The 12,589-nt window shown below is 44.1% G+C and overlaps 55 non-coding genes across 55 annotated transcripts; all 55 read left to right on the forward strand.

Annotated features, from left to right (window-relative positions):
* Nucleotides 1-514: 514 nt before the first annotated feature.
* trnae-cuc (transfer RNA glutamic acid (anticodon CUC)) lies at nt 515-586 on the forward strand. Its single transcript has one exon. It is a non-coding gene; the product is annotated as a tRNA-Glu (tRNA).
* Nucleotides 587-1,123: 537 nt separating this feature from the next.
* Nucleotides 1,124-1,196, forward strand: trnae-cuc (transfer RNA glutamic acid (anticodon CUC)). Its single transcript has one exon. It is a non-coding gene; the product is annotated as a tRNA-Glu (tRNA).
* Nucleotides 1,197-1,521: 325 nt separating this feature from the next.
* Nucleotides 1,522-1,593, forward strand: trnae-cuc (transfer RNA glutamic acid (anticodon CUC)). The gene has a single exon. It is a non-coding gene; the product is annotated as a tRNA-Glu (tRNA).
* A 133-nt stretch (nt 1,594-1,726) lies between these two features.
* Nucleotides 1,727-1,798, forward strand: trnae-cuc (transfer RNA glutamic acid (anticodon CUC)). Its single transcript has one exon. It is a non-coding gene; the product is annotated as a tRNA-Glu (tRNA).
* A 128-nt stretch (nt 1,799-1,926) lies between these two features.
* trnae-cuc (transfer RNA glutamic acid (anticodon CUC)) lies at nt 1,927-1,998 on the forward strand. Its single transcript has one exon. It is a non-coding gene; the product is annotated as a tRNA-Glu (tRNA).
* A 128-nt stretch (nt 1,999-2,126) lies between these two features.
* Nucleotides 2,127-2,198, forward strand: trnae-cuc (transfer RNA glutamic acid (anticodon CUC)). The gene has a single exon. It is a non-coding gene; the product is annotated as a tRNA-Glu (tRNA).
* Nucleotides 2,199-2,326: 128 nt separating this feature from the next.
* Nucleotides 2,327-2,398, forward strand: trnae-cuc (transfer RNA glutamic acid (anticodon CUC)). Its single transcript has one exon. It is a non-coding gene; the product is annotated as a tRNA-Glu (tRNA).
* A 132-nt stretch (nt 2,399-2,530) lies between these two features.
* On the forward strand, nt 2,531-2,603 carry trnae-cuc (transfer RNA glutamic acid (anticodon CUC)). Its single transcript has one exon. It is a non-coding gene; the product is annotated as a tRNA-Glu (tRNA).
* A 325-nt stretch (nt 2,604-2,928) lies between these two features.
* trnae-cuc (transfer RNA glutamic acid (anticodon CUC)) lies at nt 2,929-3,000 on the forward strand. The gene has a single exon. It is a non-coding gene; the product is annotated as a tRNA-Glu (tRNA).
* Nucleotides 3,001-3,133: 133 nt separating this feature from the next.
* On the forward strand, nt 3,134-3,205 carry trnae-cuc (transfer RNA glutamic acid (anticodon CUC)). Its single transcript has one exon. It is a non-coding gene; the product is annotated as a tRNA-Glu (tRNA).
* Nucleotides 3,206-3,333: 128 nt separating this feature from the next.
* trnae-cuc (transfer RNA glutamic acid (anticodon CUC)) lies at nt 3,334-3,404 on the forward strand. Its single transcript has one exon. It is a non-coding gene; the product is annotated as a tRNA-Glu (tRNA).
* A 128-nt stretch (nt 3,405-3,532) lies between these two features.
* trnae-cuc (transfer RNA glutamic acid (anticodon CUC)) lies at nt 3,533-3,604 on the forward strand. The gene has a single exon. It is a non-coding gene; the product is annotated as a tRNA-Glu (tRNA).
* A 128-nt stretch (nt 3,605-3,732) lies between these two features.
* Nucleotides 3,733-3,804, forward strand: trnae-cuc (transfer RNA glutamic acid (anticodon CUC)). Its single transcript has one exon. It is a non-coding gene; the product is annotated as a tRNA-Glu (tRNA).
* A 133-nt stretch (nt 3,805-3,937) lies between these two features.
* trnae-cuc (transfer RNA glutamic acid (anticodon CUC)) lies at nt 3,938-4,009 on the forward strand. The gene has a single exon. It is a non-coding gene; the product is annotated as a tRNA-Glu (tRNA).
* A 128-nt stretch (nt 4,010-4,137) lies between these two features.
* Nucleotides 4,138-4,209, forward strand: trnae-cuc (transfer RNA glutamic acid (anticodon CUC)). The gene has a single exon. It is a non-coding gene; the product is annotated as a tRNA-Glu (tRNA).
* Nucleotides 4,210-4,337: 128 nt separating this feature from the next.
* trnae-cuc (transfer RNA glutamic acid (anticodon CUC)) lies at nt 4,338-4,409 on the forward strand. The gene has a single exon. It is a non-coding gene; the product is annotated as a tRNA-Glu (tRNA).
* Nucleotides 4,410-4,530: 121 nt separating this feature from the next.
* trnae-cuc (transfer RNA glutamic acid (anticodon CUC)) lies at nt 4,531-4,602 on the forward strand. Its single transcript has one exon. It is a non-coding gene; the product is annotated as a tRNA-Glu (tRNA).
* Nucleotides 4,603-4,735: 133 nt separating this feature from the next.
* On the forward strand, nt 4,736-4,807 carry trnae-cuc (transfer RNA glutamic acid (anticodon CUC)). Its single transcript has one exon. It is a non-coding gene; the product is annotated as a tRNA-Glu (tRNA).
* Nucleotides 4,808-4,935: 128 nt separating this feature from the next.
* trnae-cuc (transfer RNA glutamic acid (anticodon CUC)) lies at nt 4,936-5,007 on the forward strand. Its single transcript has one exon. It is a non-coding gene; the product is annotated as a tRNA-Glu (tRNA).
* Nucleotides 5,008-5,135: 128 nt separating this feature from the next.
* trnae-cuc (transfer RNA glutamic acid (anticodon CUC)) lies at nt 5,136-5,207 on the forward strand. The gene has a single exon. It is a non-coding gene; the product is annotated as a tRNA-Glu (tRNA).
* A 128-nt stretch (nt 5,208-5,335) lies between these two features.
* Nucleotides 5,336-5,407, forward strand: trnae-cuc (transfer RNA glutamic acid (anticodon CUC)). Its single transcript has one exon. It is a non-coding gene; the product is annotated as a tRNA-Glu (tRNA).
* Nucleotides 5,408-5,540: 133 nt separating this feature from the next.
* On the forward strand, nt 5,541-5,612 carry trnae-cuc (transfer RNA glutamic acid (anticodon CUC)). Its single transcript has one exon. It is a non-coding gene; the product is annotated as a tRNA-Glu (tRNA).
* A 128-nt stretch (nt 5,613-5,740) lies between these two features.
* Nucleotides 5,741-5,812, forward strand: trnae-cuc (transfer RNA glutamic acid (anticodon CUC)). Its single transcript has one exon. It is a non-coding gene; the product is annotated as a tRNA-Glu (tRNA).
* Nucleotides 5,813-5,940: 128 nt separating this feature from the next.
* trnae-cuc (transfer RNA glutamic acid (anticodon CUC)) lies at nt 5,941-6,012 on the forward strand. The gene has a single exon. It is a non-coding gene; the product is annotated as a tRNA-Glu (tRNA).
* Nucleotides 6,013-6,140: 128 nt separating this feature from the next.
* trnae-cuc (transfer RNA glutamic acid (anticodon CUC)) lies at nt 6,141-6,212 on the forward strand. The gene has a single exon. It is a non-coding gene; the product is annotated as a tRNA-Glu (tRNA).
* A 128-nt stretch (nt 6,213-6,340) lies between these two features.
* Nucleotides 6,341-6,412, forward strand: trnae-cuc (transfer RNA glutamic acid (anticodon CUC)). Its single transcript has one exon. It is a non-coding gene; the product is annotated as a tRNA-Glu (tRNA).
* A 128-nt stretch (nt 6,413-6,540) lies between these two features.
* Nucleotides 6,541-6,612, forward strand: trnae-cuc (transfer RNA glutamic acid (anticodon CUC)). The gene has a single exon. It is a non-coding gene; the product is annotated as a tRNA-Glu (tRNA).
* A 128-nt stretch (nt 6,613-6,740) lies between these two features.
* Nucleotides 6,741-6,812, forward strand: trnae-cuc (transfer RNA glutamic acid (anticodon CUC)). Its single transcript has one exon. It is a non-coding gene; the product is annotated as a tRNA-Glu (tRNA).
* Nucleotides 6,813-6,940: 128 nt separating this feature from the next.
* Nucleotides 6,941-7,012, forward strand: trnae-cuc (transfer RNA glutamic acid (anticodon CUC)). The gene has a single exon. It is a non-coding gene; the product is annotated as a tRNA-Glu (tRNA).
* Nucleotides 7,013-7,140: 128 nt separating this feature from the next.
* On the forward strand, nt 7,141-7,212 carry trnae-cuc (transfer RNA glutamic acid (anticodon CUC)). Its single transcript has one exon. It is a non-coding gene; the product is annotated as a tRNA-Glu (tRNA).
* Nucleotides 7,213-7,550: 338 nt separating this feature from the next.
* trnae-cuc (transfer RNA glutamic acid (anticodon CUC)) lies at nt 7,551-7,622 on the forward strand. The gene has a single exon. It is a non-coding gene; the product is annotated as a tRNA-Glu (tRNA).
* Nucleotides 7,623-7,750: 128 nt separating this feature from the next.
* Nucleotides 7,751-7,822, forward strand: trnae-cuc (transfer RNA glutamic acid (anticodon CUC)). Its single transcript has one exon. It is a non-coding gene; the product is annotated as a tRNA-Glu (tRNA).
* A 133-nt stretch (nt 7,823-7,955) lies between these two features.
* trnae-cuc (transfer RNA glutamic acid (anticodon CUC)) lies at nt 7,956-8,027 on the forward strand. Its single transcript has one exon. It is a non-coding gene; the product is annotated as a tRNA-Glu (tRNA).
* A 128-nt stretch (nt 8,028-8,155) lies between these two features.
* Nucleotides 8,156-8,227, forward strand: trnae-cuc (transfer RNA glutamic acid (anticodon CUC)). Its single transcript has one exon. It is a non-coding gene; the product is annotated as a tRNA-Glu (tRNA).
* A 128-nt stretch (nt 8,228-8,355) lies between these two features.
* Nucleotides 8,356-8,427, forward strand: trnae-cuc (transfer RNA glutamic acid (anticodon CUC)). Its single transcript has one exon. It is a non-coding gene; the product is annotated as a tRNA-Glu (tRNA).
* Nucleotides 8,428-8,560: 133 nt separating this feature from the next.
* On the forward strand, nt 8,561-8,632 carry trnae-cuc (transfer RNA glutamic acid (anticodon CUC)). Its single transcript has one exon. It is a non-coding gene; the product is annotated as a tRNA-Glu (tRNA).
* Nucleotides 8,633-8,760: 128 nt separating this feature from the next.
* On the forward strand, nt 8,761-8,832 carry trnae-cuc (transfer RNA glutamic acid (anticodon CUC)). Its single transcript has one exon. It is a non-coding gene; the product is annotated as a tRNA-Glu (tRNA).
* A 128-nt stretch (nt 8,833-8,960) lies between these two features.
* Nucleotides 8,961-9,032, forward strand: trnae-cuc (transfer RNA glutamic acid (anticodon CUC)). Its single transcript has one exon. It is a non-coding gene; the product is annotated as a tRNA-Glu (tRNA).
* Nucleotides 9,033-9,160: 128 nt separating this feature from the next.
* On the forward strand, nt 9,161-9,232 carry trnae-cuc (transfer RNA glutamic acid (anticodon CUC)). Its single transcript has one exon. It is a non-coding gene; the product is annotated as a tRNA-Glu (tRNA).
* Nucleotides 9,233-9,365: 133 nt separating this feature from the next.
* Nucleotides 9,366-9,437, forward strand: trnae-cuc (transfer RNA glutamic acid (anticodon CUC)). Its single transcript has one exon. It is a non-coding gene; the product is annotated as a tRNA-Glu (tRNA).
* Nucleotides 9,438-9,565: 128 nt separating this feature from the next.
* trnae-cuc (transfer RNA glutamic acid (anticodon CUC)) lies at nt 9,566-9,637 on the forward strand. Its single transcript has one exon. It is a non-coding gene; the product is annotated as a tRNA-Glu (tRNA).
* A 128-nt stretch (nt 9,638-9,765) lies between these two features.
* Nucleotides 9,766-9,837, forward strand: trnae-cuc (transfer RNA glutamic acid (anticodon CUC)). The gene has a single exon. It is a non-coding gene; the product is annotated as a tRNA-Glu (tRNA).
* Nucleotides 9,838-9,970: 133 nt separating this feature from the next.
* Nucleotides 9,971-10,042, forward strand: trnae-cuc (transfer RNA glutamic acid (anticodon CUC)). The gene has a single exon. It is a non-coding gene; the product is annotated as a tRNA-Glu (tRNA).
* A 133-nt stretch (nt 10,043-10,175) lies between these two features.
* Nucleotides 10,176-10,247, forward strand: trnae-cuc (transfer RNA glutamic acid (anticodon CUC)). The gene has a single exon. It is a non-coding gene; the product is annotated as a tRNA-Glu (tRNA).
* Nucleotides 10,248-10,375: 128 nt separating this feature from the next.
* On the forward strand, nt 10,376-10,447 carry trnae-cuc (transfer RNA glutamic acid (anticodon CUC)). Its single transcript has one exon. It is a non-coding gene; the product is annotated as a tRNA-Glu (tRNA).
* A 128-nt stretch (nt 10,448-10,575) lies between these two features.
* Nucleotides 10,576-10,647, forward strand: trnae-cuc (transfer RNA glutamic acid (anticodon CUC)). The gene has a single exon. It is a non-coding gene; the product is annotated as a tRNA-Glu (tRNA).
* Nucleotides 10,648-10,780: 133 nt separating this feature from the next.
* On the forward strand, nt 10,781-10,852 carry trnae-cuc (transfer RNA glutamic acid (anticodon CUC)). The gene has a single exon. It is a non-coding gene; the product is annotated as a tRNA-Glu (tRNA).
* A 128-nt stretch (nt 10,853-10,980) lies between these two features.
* On the forward strand, nt 10,981-11,052 carry trnae-cuc (transfer RNA glutamic acid (anticodon CUC)). Its single transcript has one exon. It is a non-coding gene; the product is annotated as a tRNA-Glu (tRNA).
* A 128-nt stretch (nt 11,053-11,180) lies between these two features.
* On the forward strand, nt 11,181-11,252 carry trnae-cuc (transfer RNA glutamic acid (anticodon CUC)). Its single transcript has one exon. It is a non-coding gene; the product is annotated as a tRNA-Glu (tRNA).
* Nucleotides 11,253-11,385: 133 nt separating this feature from the next.
* trnae-cuc (transfer RNA glutamic acid (anticodon CUC)) lies at nt 11,386-11,457 on the forward strand. The gene has a single exon. It is a non-coding gene; the product is annotated as a tRNA-Glu (tRNA).
* Nucleotides 11,458-11,585: 128 nt separating this feature from the next.
* On the forward strand, nt 11,586-11,657 carry trnae-cuc (transfer RNA glutamic acid (anticodon CUC)). The gene has a single exon. It is a non-coding gene; the product is annotated as a tRNA-Glu (tRNA).
* A 128-nt stretch (nt 11,658-11,785) lies between these two features.
* On the forward strand, nt 11,786-11,857 carry trnae-cuc (transfer RNA glutamic acid (anticodon CUC)). Its single transcript has one exon. It is a non-coding gene; the product is annotated as a tRNA-Glu (tRNA).
* Nucleotides 11,858-11,990: 133 nt separating this feature from the next.
* Nucleotides 11,991-12,062, forward strand: trnae-cuc (transfer RNA glutamic acid (anticodon CUC)). Its single transcript has one exon. It is a non-coding gene; the product is annotated as a tRNA-Glu (tRNA).
* A 133-nt stretch (nt 12,063-12,195) lies between these two features.
* On the forward strand, nt 12,196-12,267 carry trnae-cuc (transfer RNA glutamic acid (anticodon CUC)). The gene has a single exon. It is a non-coding gene; the product is annotated as a tRNA-Glu (tRNA).
* Nucleotides 12,268-12,395: 128 nt separating this feature from the next.
* Nucleotides 12,396-12,467, forward strand: trnae-cuc (transfer RNA glutamic acid (anticodon CUC)). Its single transcript has one exon. It is a non-coding gene; the product is annotated as a tRNA-Glu (tRNA).
* Nucleotides 12,468-12,589: the final 122 nt, after the last annotated feature.

A 12,589-nucleotide genomic window follows, 5' to 3' on the forward strand; every position in this document is an offset into this window, starting at 1 on the left:
TGTCTCCCTCTGGTGGTGAAAATAAGAAATTGTATATTTGAAGTGGTATATAATGGAATACTTGAAGACTTGCCAGGTAGTGTATTATTGTTTATTATGAAATGTAAATCCCCGGTATGACTGTGTATACCATAGCCATTGTTACAGTAGCCCTATTTCCTTTGGGATATTGTGATTAATGCTTAGTCTACTTCCAATTGGTTGTAGCACCCTGATGGTGGCGTAGATAGACTCTGGTTCTCTAACTGCCGAGGTCTGTGTTGAATCCTTCTTCAGGGTATGCAAAGGTGAAATTAACTGCTTGGCCGGAGCCAAATTTGGGAGAGGGTTGTGATTGTTTGATGTACATTATTCCACATGCATTTTGCAGCGCTAGTGTAGAGGACTTCGATTTGATTCCCATTGAAAGAATGGTTAGATGAAGTGAAATTTATGTTTTTTTCTCGACAACATTATGTGACACTTTGATGGTTTATTAACGTAATTTCACCTAATTATTCTTTGAGCAAGTGTGTCCCTGATGGTCTAGTGGCTAGGATTCGGTGCTCTCACCGCCGCGGCCCGGGTTCGATTCCCGGTCAGGGAATGCTAATTTGAAGGTACTTAACTTCAAGTTACCGTTCGGTGAAGTGAAATTTGTCATTTTTCTCAACCACATTATGTGACACTGTGATGGTTTATTAACGTAATTTCACCTGGTTATTCTTTGAGGAAGTTTGTCCCTGATGGTCTAGTGGCTAGGATTCGGCGCTCTCACAGCCGTGGCCTGGGATCGATTCCCGGTCAGGGAATGCTAATTTGAAGGTACTTAACTTCAAGTTACAGTTTGGTGAAATTTGTCATTTTTCTCAACCACATTATGTGACACTGTGATGGTTTATTAACGTAAATTCACCTAGTTATTCTTTGAGCAAGTTTGTCCCTGATGGACTAGTGGCTAGGATTCGGCGCTCTCACAGCCGCGGCCCGGGTTCGATTCCCGGTCAGGGAATGCTAATTTGAAGGTTCTTAACTTCAAGTTACCGTTCGGTGAAGTGAAATTTGTCATTTTTCTCAACCACATTATGTGACACTGTGATGGTTTATTAACGTAATTTCACCTAGTTATTCTTTGAGCAAGTGTGTCCCTGTGGTCTAGTGGCTAGGATTCGGTGCTCTCACCGCCGAGGCCCGGGTTCGATTCCCGGTCAGGGAATGCTAATTTGAAGGTTCTTAACTTCAAGTTACCGTTCGGTGAAGTGAAATTTGTCATTTTTCTCAACCACATTATGTGACACTGTGATGGTTTATTAACGTAATTTCACCTAGTTATTCTTTGAACAAGTGTGTCCCTGATGGTCTAGTGGCTAGGATTCGGCGCTCTCACAGCCGCGGCCTGGGATCGATTCCCGGTCAGGGAATGCTAATTTGAAGGTACTTAACTTCAAGTTACAGTTTGGTGTCATTTTTCTCAACCACATTATGTGACACTGTGATGGTTTATTAACGTAAATTCACCTAGTTATTCTTTGAGCAAGTTTGTCCCTGATGGTCTAGTGGCTAGGATTCGGCGCTCTCACCGCCGCGGCCTGGGTTCGATTCCCGGTCAGGGAATGCTAATTTGAAGGTACTTAACTTCAAGTTACCGTTCGGTGAAGAGAAATTTGTCATTTTTCTCAAGCACATTATGTGACACTGTGATGGTTTATTAACGTAATTTCACCTAGTTATTCTTTGAGCAAGTGTGTCCCTGATGGTCTAGTGGCTAGGATTCGGCGCTCTCACCGCCGCGGCCCGGGTTCGATTCCCGGTCAGGGAATGCTAATTTGAAGGTACTTAACTTCAAGTTACAGTTTGGTGAAATTTGTCATTTTTCTCAACCACATTATGTGACACTGTGATGGTTTATTAACGTAATTTCACCTAGTTATTCTTTGAGCATGTGTGTCCCTGATGGTCTAGTGGCTAGGATTCGGCGCTCTCACCGCCGCGGCCCGGGTTCGATTCCCGGTCAGGGAATGCTAATTTGAAGGTACTTAACTTCAAGTTACAGTTTGGTGAAATTTGTCATTTTTCTCAACCACATTATGTGACACTGTGATGGTTTATTAACGTAATTTCACCTAGTTATTCTTTGAGCAAGTGTGTCCCTGATGGTCTAGTGGCTAGGATTCGGCGCTCTCACCGCCGCGGCCCGGGTTCGATTCCCGGTCAGGGAATGCTAATTTGAAGGTACTTAACTTCAAGTTACAGTTTGGTGAAATTTGTCATTTTTCTCAACCACATTATGTGACACTGTGATGGTTTATTAACGTAATTTCACCTGGTTATTCTTTGAGCAAGTTTGTCCCTGATGGTCTAGTGGCTAGGATTCGGCGCTCTCACCGCCGCGGCCCGGGTTCGATTCCCGGTCAGGGAATGCTAATTTGAAGGTTCTTAACTTCAAGTTACCGTTCGGTGAAGTGAAATTTGTCATTTTTCTCAACCACATTATGTGACACTGTGATGGTTTATTAACGTAATTTCACCTAGTTATTCTTTGAGCAAGTGTGTCCCTGTGGTCTAGTGGCTAGGATTCGGTGCTCTCACCGCCGAGGCCCGGGTTCGATTCCCGGTCAGGGAATGCTAATTTGAAGGTTCTTAACTTCAAGTTACCGTTCGGTGAAGTGAAATTTGTCATTTTTCTCAACCACATTATGTGACACTGTGATGGTTTATTAACGTAATTTCACCTAGTTATTCTTTGAACAAGTGTGTCCCTGATGGTCTAGTGGCTAGGATTCGGCGCTCTCACAGCCGCGGCCTGGGATCGATTCCCGGTCAGGGAATGCTAATTTGAAGGTACTTAACTTCAAGTTACAGTTTGGTGTCATTTTTCTCAACCACATTATGTGACACTGTGATGGTTTATTAACGTAAATTCACCTAGTTATTCTTTGAGCAAGTTTGTCCCTGATGGTCTAGTGGCTAGGATTCGGCGCTCTCACCGCCGCGGCCTGGGTTCGATTCCCGGTCAGGGAATGCTAATTTGAAGGTACTTAACTTCAAGTTACCGTTCGGTGAAGAGAAATTTGTCATTTTTCTCAAGCACATTATGTGACACTGTGATGGTTTATTAACGTAATTTCACCTAGTTATTCTTTGAGCAAGTGTGTCCCTGATGGTCTAGTGGCTAGGATTCGGCGCTCTCACCGCCGCGGCCCGGGTTCGATTCCCGGTCAGGGAATGCTAATTTGAAGGTACTTAACTTCAAGTTACAGTTTGGTGAAATTTGTCATTTTTCTCAACCACATTATGTGACACTGTGATGGTTTATTAACGTAATTTCACCTAGTTATTCTTTGAGCATGTGTGTCCCTGATGGTCTAGTCCTAGGATTCGGCGCTCTCACCGCCGCGGCCCGGGTTCGATTCCCGGTCAGGGAATGCTAATTTGAAGGTACTTAACTTCAAGTTACAGTTTGGTGAAATTTGTCATTTTTCTCAACCACATTATGTGACACTGTGATGGTTTATTAACGTAATTTCACCTAGTTATTCTTTGAGCAAGTGTGTCCCTGATGGTCTAGTGGCTAGGATTCGGCGCTCTCACCGCCGCGGCCCGGGTTCGATTCCCGGTCAGGGAATGCTAATTTGAAGGTACTTAACTTCAAGTTACAGTTTGGTGAAATTTGTCATTTTTCTCAACCACATTATGTGACACTGTGATGGTTTATTAATGTAATTTCACCTAGTTATTCTTTGAGCAAGTTTGTCCCTGATGGTCTAGTGGCTAGGATTCGGCGCTCTCACCGCCGCAGCCCGGGTTCGATTCCCGGTCAGGGAATGCTAATTTGAAGGTACTTAACTTCAAGTTACCGTTCGGTGAAGAGAAATTTGTCATTTTTCTCAACCACATTATGTGACACTGTGATGGTTTATTAACGTAATTTCACCTGGTTATTCTTTGAGCAAGTTTGTCCCTGATGGTCTAGTGGCTAGGATTCGGCGCTCTCACCGCCGCGGCCCGGGTTCGATTCCCGGTCAGGGAATGCTAATTTGAAGGTACTTAACTTCAAGTTACAGTTTGGTGAAATTTGTCATTTTTCTCAACCACATTATGTGACACTGTGATGGTTTATTAACGTAATTTCACCTAGTTATTCTTTGAGCATGTGTGTCCCTGATGGTCTAGTGGCTAGGATTCGGCGCTCTCACCGCCGCGGCCCGGGTTCGATTCCCGGTCAAGGAATGCTAATTTGAAGGTACTTAACTTCAAGTTACAGTTTGGTGAAATTTGTCATTTTTCTCAACCACATTATGTGACACTGTGATGGTTTATTAACGTAATTTCACCTAGTTATTCTTTGAGCAAGTGTGTCCCTGATGGTCTAGTGGCTAGGATTCGGCGCTCTCACCGCCGCGGCCCGGGTTCGATTCCCGGTCAGGGAATGCTAATTTGAAGGTACTTAACTTCAAGTTAGAGTTTGGTGTCATTTTTCTCAACCACATTATGTGACACTGTGATGGTTTATTAACGTAAATTCACCTAGTTATTCTTTGAGCAAGTTTGTCCCTGATGGTCTAGTGGCTAGGATTCGGCGCTCTCACCGCCGCGGCCTGGGTTCGATTCCCGGTCAGGGAATGCTAATTTGAAGGTACTTAACTTCAAGTTACCGTTCGGTGAAGAGAAATTTGTCATTTTTCTCAAGCACATTATGTGACACTGTGATGGTTTATTAACGTAATTTCACCTAGTTATTCTTTGAGCAAGTGTGTCCCTGATGGTCTAGTGGCTAGGATTCGGCGCTCTCACCGCCGCGGCCCGGGTTCGATTCCCGGTCAGGGAATGCTAATTTGAAGGTACTTAACTTCAAGTTACAGTTTGGTGAAATTTGTCATTTTTCTCAACCACATTATGTGACACTGTGATGGTTTATTAACGTAATTTCACCTAGTTATTCTTTGAGCATGTGTGTCCCTGATGGTCTAGTGGCTAGGATTCGGCGCTCTCACCGCCGCGGCCCGGGTTCGATTCCCGGTCAGGGAATGCTAATTTGAAGGTACTTAACTTCAAGTTACAGTTTGGTGAAATTTGTCATTTTTCTCAACCACATTATGTGACACTGTGATGGTTTATTAACGTAATTTCACCTAGTTATTCTTTGAGCAAGTGTGTCCCTGATGGTCTAGTGGCTAGGATTCGGCGCTCTCACCGCTGCGGCCCGGGTTCGATTCCCGGTCAGGGAATGCTAATTTGAAGGTACTTAACTTCAAGTTACAGTTTGGTGAAATTTGTCATTTTTCTCAACCACATTATGTGACACTGTGATGGTTTATTAACGTAATTTCACCTAGTTATTCTTTGAGCAAGTTTGTCCCTGATGGTCTAGTGGCTAGGATTCGGCGCTCTCACCGCCGCAGCCCGGGTTCGATTCCCGGTCAGGGAATGCTAATTTGAAGGTACTTAACTTCAAGTTACCGTTCGGTGAAGAGAAATTTGTCATTTTTCTCAACCACATTATGTGACACTGTGATGGTTTATTAACGTAATTTCACCTGGTTATTCTTTGAGCAAGTTTGTCCCTGATGGTCTAGTGGCTAGGATTCGGCGCTCTCACCGCCGCGGCCCGGGTTCGATTCCCGGTCAGGGAATGCTAATTTGAAGGTACTTAACTTCAAGTTACAGTTTGGTGAAATTTGTCATTTTTCTCAACCACATTATGTGACACTGTGATGGTTTATTAACGTAATTTCACCTAGTTATTCTTTGAGCATGTGTGTCCCTGATGGTCTAGTGGCTAGGATTCGGCGCTCTCACCGCCGCGGCCCGGGTTCGATTCCCGGTCAAGGAATGCTAATTTGAAGGTACTTAACTTCAAGTTACAGTTTGGTGAAATTTGTCATTTTTCTCAACCACATTATGTGACACTGTGATGGTTTATTAACGTAATTTCACCTAGTTATTCTTTGAGCAAGTGTGTCCCTGATGGTCTAGTGGCTAGGATTCGGCGCTCTCACCGCCGCGGCCCGGGTTCGATTCCCGGTCAGGGAATGCTAATTTGAAGGTACTTAACTTCAAGTTACAGTTTGGTGAAATTTGTCATTTTTCTCAACCACATTATGTGACACTGTGATGGTTTATTAACGTAATTTCACCTAGTTATTCTTTGAGCATGTGTGTCCCTGATGGTGTAGTGGCTAGGATTCGGCGCTCTCACCGCCGCGGCCCGGGTTCGATTCCCGGTCAGGGAATGCTAATTTGAAGGTACTTAACTTCAAGTTACAGTTTGGTGAAATTTGTCATTTTTCTCAACCACATTATGTGACACTGTGATGGTTTATTAACGTAATTTCACCTAGTTATTCTTTGAGCAAGTTTGTCCCTGATGGTCTAGTGGCTAGGATTCGGCGCTCTCACCGCCGCGGCCCGGGTTCGATTCCCGGTCAGGGAATGCTAATTTGAAGGTACTTAACTTCAAGTTACAGTTTGGTGAAATTTGTGATTTTTCTCAACCACATTATGTGACACTGTGATGGTTTATTAACGTAATTTCACCTAGTTATTCTTTGAGCCAGTGTGTCCCTGATGGTCTAGTGGCTAGGATTCGGCGCTCTCACCGCCGCGGCCCGGGTTCGATTCCCGGTCAGGGAATGCTAATTTGAAGGTACTTAACTTCAAGTTACAGTTTGGTGAAATTTGTCATTTTTCTCAACCACATTATGTGACACTGTGATGGTTTATTAACGTAATTTCACCTAGTTATTCTTTGAGCAAGTGTGTCCCTGATGGTCTAGTGGCTAGGATTCGGCGCTCTCACTGCCGCGGCCCAGGTTCGATTCCTGGTCAGGGAATGCTAATTTGAAGGTACTTAACTTCAAGTTACAGTTTGGTGAAATTTGTCATTTTTCTCAACCACATTATGTGACACTGTGATGGTTTATTAACGTAATTTCACCTAGTTATTCTTTGAGCAAGTTTGTCCCTGATGGTCTAGTGGCTAGGATTCGGCGCTCTCACCGCCGCGGCCTGGGTTCGATTCCCGGTCAGGGAATGCTAATTTGAAGGTACTTAACTTCAAGTTACAGTTTGGTGAAATTTGTCATTTTTCTCAACCATATTATGTGACACTGTGATGGATTATTAACGTAATTTCACCTAGTTATTCTTTGAGCAAGTGTGTCCCTGATGGTCTAGTGGCTAGGATTCGGCGCTCTCACCGCCGCGGCCCGGGTTCGATTCCCGGTCAGGGAATGCTAATTTGAAGGTACTTAACTTCAAGTTACCGTTCGGTGAAGTGAAATTTGTCATTTTTCTCAACCACATTATGTGACACTGTGATGGTTTATTAACGTAATTTCACCTAGTTATTCTTTGAGCAAGTGTGTCCCTGATGTTCTAGTGGCTAGGATTCGGCGCTCTCACCGCCTCGGCCCGGGTTCGATTCCCGGTCAGGGAATGCTAATTTGAAGGTACTTAACTTCAAGTTACCGTTCGGTGAAGTGAAATTTGTCATTTTTCTCAACCACATTATGTGACACTGTGATGGTTTATTAACGTAATTTCACCTAGTTATTATTTGAGCATGTGTGTCACTGATGGTCTAGTGGCTAGGATTCGGCGCTCTCACCGCCGCGGCCCGGGTTCGATTCCCGGTCAGGGAATGCTAATTTGAAGGTACTTAACTTCAAGTTACAGTTTGGTGAAATTTGTCATTTTTCTCAACCACATTATGTGACACTGTGATGGTTTATTAACGTAATTTCACCTAGTTATTCTTTGAGCAGGTGTGTCCCTGATGGTCTAGTGGCTAGGATTCGGCGCTCTCACCGCCGCGGCCCGGGTTCGATTCCCTGTCAGGGAATGCTAATTTGAAGGTACTTAACTTCAAGTTACCGTTCGGTGAAGTGAAATTTGTCATTTTTCTCAACCACGTTATGTGACACTGTGATGGTTTATTAACGTAATTTCACCTGGTTATTCTTTAAGCAAGTTTGTCCCTGATGGTCTAGTGGCTAGGATTCGGCGCTCTCACTGCCGCGGCCCGGGTTCGATTCCCGGTCAGGGAATGCTAATTTGAAGGTACTTAACTTCAAGTTACAGTTTGGTGAAATTTGTCATTTTTCTCAACCACATTATGTGACACTGTGATGGTTTATTAACGTAATTTCACCTGGTTATTCTTTGAGCAAGTTTGTCCCTGATGGTCTAGTGGCTAGGATTCGGCGCTCTCACCGCCGCGGCCCGGGTTCGATTCCCGGTCAGGGAATGCTAATTTGAAGGTACTTAACTTCAAGTTACAGTTTGGTGAAATTTGTCATTTTTCTCAACCACATTATGTGACACTGTGATGGTTTATTAACGTAATTTCAACTAGTTATTCTTTGAGCAAGTTTGTCCCTGATGGTCTAGTGGCTAGGATTCGGTGCTCTCACCGCCGCGGCCCGGGTTCGATTCCCGGTCAGGGAATGCTAATTTGAAGGTACTTAACTTCAAGTTACCGTTCGGTGAAGAGAAATTTGTCATTTTTCTCAACCACATTATGTGACACTGTGATGGTTTATTAACGTAATTTCACCTGGTTATTCTTTGAGCAAGTTTGTCCCTGATGGTCTAGTGGCTAGGATTCGGCGCTCTCACCGCCGCGGCCCGGGTTCGATTCCCGGTCAGGGAATGCTAATTTGAAGGTACTTAACTTCAAGTTACAGTTTAGTGAAATTTGTCATTTTTCTCAACCACATTATGTGACACTGTGATGGTTTATTAACGTAATTTCACCTAGTTATTCTTTGAGCAAGTGTGTCCCTGATGGTCTAGTGGCTAGGATTCGGCGCTCTCACCGCCGCGGCCCGGGTTCGATTCCCGGTCAGGGAATGCTAATTTGAAGGTACTTAACTTCAAGTTACAGTTTGGTGAAATTTGTCATTTTTCTCAACCACATTATGTGACACTGTGATGGTTTATTAACGTAATTTCACCTAGTTATTCTTTGAGCAAGTGTGTCCCTGATGGTCTAGTGGCTAGGATTCGGCGCTCTCACCGCCGTGGCCAGGGTTCGATTCCCGGTCAGGGAATGCTAATTTGAAGGTACTTAACTTCAAGTTACAGTTTGGTGAAATTTGTCATTTTTCTCAACCACATTATGTGACACTGTGATGGTTTATTAACGTAATTTCACCTAGTTATTCTTTGAGCAAGTGTGTCCCTGATGGTCTAGTGGCTAGGATTCGGCGCTCTCACCGCCGCGGCCCGGGTTCGATTCCCGGTCAGGGAATGCTAATTTGAAGGTACTTAACTTCAAGTTACCGTTCGGTGAAGTGAAATTTGTCATTTTTCTCAACCACGTTATGTGACACTGTGATGGTTTATTAACGTAATTTCACCTGGTTATTCTTTAAGCAAGTTTGTCCCTGATGGTCTAGTGGCTAGGATTCGGCGCTCTCACTGCCGCGGCCCGGGTTCGATTCCCGGTCAGGGAATGCTAATTTGAAGGTACTTAACTTCAAGTTACAGTTTGGTGAAATTTGTCATTTTTCTCAACCACATTATGTGACACTGTGATGGTTTATTAACGTAATTTCACCTGGTTATTCTTTGAGCAAGTTTGTCCCTGATGGTCTAGTGGCTAGGATTCGGCGCTCTCACCGCCGCGGCCCGGGTTCGATTCCCGGTCAGGGAATGCTAATTTGAAGGTACTTAACTTCAAGTTACAGTTTGGTGAAATTTGTCATTTTTCTCAACCACATTATGTGACACTGTGATGGTTTATTAACGTAATTTCACCTAGTTATTCTTTGAGCAAGTTTGTCCCTGATGGTCTAGTGGCTAGGATTCGGCGCTCTCACCGCTGTGGCCCGGGTTCGATTCCCGGTCAGGGAATGCTAATTTGAAGGTACTTAACTTCAAGTTACCGTTCGGTGAAGTGAAATTTGTCATTTTTCTCAACCACATTATGTGACACTGTGATGGTTTATTAACGTAATTTCACCTAGTTATTCTTTGAGCAAGTGTGTCCCTGATGGTCTAGTGGCTAGGATTCGGCGCTCTCACCGCCGCGGCCCGGGTTCGATTCCCGGTCAGGGAATGCTAATTTGAAGGTACTTAACTTCAAGTTACCGTTCGGTGAAGTGAAATTTGTCATTTTTCTCAACCACGTTATGTGACACTGTGATGGTTTATTAACGTAATTTCACCTGGTTATTCTTTAAGCAAGTTTGTCCCTGATGGTCTAGTGGCTAGGATTCGGCGCTCTCACTGCCGCGGCCCGGGTTCGATTCCCGGTCAGGGAATGCTAATTTGAAGGTACTTAACTTCAAGTTACAGTTTGGTGAAATTTGTCATTTTTCTCAACCACATTATGTGACACTGTGATGGTTTATTAACGTAATTTCACCTGGTTATTCTTTGAGCAAGTTTGTCCCTGATGGTCTAGTGGCTAGGATTCGGCGCTCTCACCGCCGCGGCCCGGGTTCGATTCCCGGTCAGGGAATGCTAATTTGAAGGTACTTAACTTCAAGTTACAGTTTGGTGAAATTTGTCATTTTTCTCAACCACATTATGTGACACTGTGATGGTTTATTAACGTAATTTCACCTAGTTATTCTTTGAGCAAGTTTGTCCCTGATGGTCTAGTGGCTAGGATTCGGCGCTCTCACCGCTGTGGCCCGGGTTCGATTCCCGGTCAGGGAATGCTAATTTGAAGGTACTTAACTTCAAGTTACCGTTCGGTGAAGTGAAATTTGTCATTTTTCTCAACCACATTATGTGACACTGTGATGGTTTATTAACGTAATTTCACCTGGTTATTCTTTGAGCAAGTTTGTCCCTGATGGTCTAGTGGCTAGGATTCGGCGCTCTCACCGCCGCGGCCCGGGTTCGATTCCCGGTCAGGGAATGCTAATTTGAAGGTACTTAACTTCAAGTTACAGTTTGGTGAAATTTGTCATTTTTCTCAACCACATTATGTGACACTGTGATGGTTTATTAACGTAATTTCACCTAGTTATTCTTTGAGCAAGTGTGTCCCTGATGGTCTAGTGGCTAGGATTCGGCGCTCTCACCGCCGCGGCCTGGGTTCGATTCCCGGTCAGGGAATGCTAATTTGAAGGTACTTAACTTCAAGTTACAGTTTGGTGAAATTTGTCATTTTTCTCAACCACATTATGTGACACTGTGATGGTTTATTAACGTAATTTCACCTAGTTATTCTTTGAGCAAGTGTGTCCCTGATGGTCTAGTGGCTAGGATTCGGCGCTCTCACCGCCGCGGCCCGGGTTCGATTCCCGGTCAGGGAATGCTAATTTGAAGGTACTTAACTTCAAGTTACCGTTCGGTAAAGTGAAATTTGTCATTTTTCTCAACCACATTATGTGACACTGTGATGGTTTATTAACGTAATTTCACCTGGTTATTCTTTGAGCAAGTTTGTCCCTGATGGTCTAGTGGCTAGGATTAGGCGCTCTCACCGCCGCGGCCCGGGTTCGATTCCCGGTCAGGGAATGCTAATTTGAAGGTACTTAACTTCAAGTTACAGTTTGGTGAAATTTGTCATTTTTCTCAACCACATTATGTGACACTGTGATGGTTTATTAACGTAATTTCACCTAGTTATTCTTTGAGCAAGTTTGTCCCTGATGGTCTAGTGGCTAGGATTCGGCGCTCTCACCGCCGCGGCCCGGGTTTGATTCCCGGTCAGGGAATGCTAATTTGAAGGTACTTAACTTCAAGTTACAGTTTGGTGAAATTTGTCATTTTTCTCAACCACATTATGTGACACTGTGATGGTTTATTAACGTAATTTCACCTAGTTATTCTTTGAGCAAGTGTGGCCCTGATGGTCTAGTGGCTAGGATTCGGCGCTCTCACCGCCGCGGCCCGGGTTCGATTCCCGGTCAGGGAATGCTAATTTGAAGGTACTTAACTTCAAGTTACCGTTCGGTGAAGTGAAATTTGTCATTTTTCTCAACCACATTATGTGACACTGTGATGGTTTATTAACGTAATTTCACCTAGTTATTCTTTGAGCAAGTGTGTCCCTGATGGTCTAGTGGCTAGGATTCGGCGCTCTCACCGCCTCGGCCCGGGTTCGATTCCCGGTCAGGGAATGCTAATTTGAAGGTACTTAACTTCAAGTTACCGTTCGGTGAAGTGAAATTTGTCATTTTTCTCAACCACATTATGTGACACTGTGATGGTTTATTAACGTAATTTCACCTAGTTATTATTTGAGCATGTGTGTCCCTGATGGTCTAGTGGCTAGGATTCGGCGCTCTCACCGCCGCGGCCCGGGTTCGATTCCCGGTCAGGGAATGCTAATTTGAAGGTACTTAACTTCAAGTTACAGTTTGGTGAAATTTGTCATTTTTCTCAACCACATTATGTGACACTGTGATGGTTTATTAACGTAATTTCACCTAGTTATTCTTTGAGCAAGTGTGTCCCTGATGGTCTAGTGGCTAGGATTCGGCGCTCTCACCGCCGCGGCCCGGGTTCGATTCCCGGTCAGGGAATGCTAATTTGAAGGTACTTAACTTCAAGTTACCGTTCGGTGAAGTGAAATTTGTCATTTTTCTCAACCACGTTATGTGACACTGTGATGGTTTATTAACGTAATTTCACCTGGTTATTCTTT

Source organism: Anarhichas minor, unplaced genomic scaffold (genome assembly GCF_050575085.1).
Source record: "Anarhichas minor isolate MPS153535 unplaced genomic scaffold, ASM5057508v1 ptg000045l, whole genome shotgun sequence".
In the NCBI taxonomy this organism is placed as follows: Eukaryota; Metazoa; Chordata; class Actinopteri; order Perciformes; family Anarhichadidae; genus Anarhichas; species Anarhichas minor.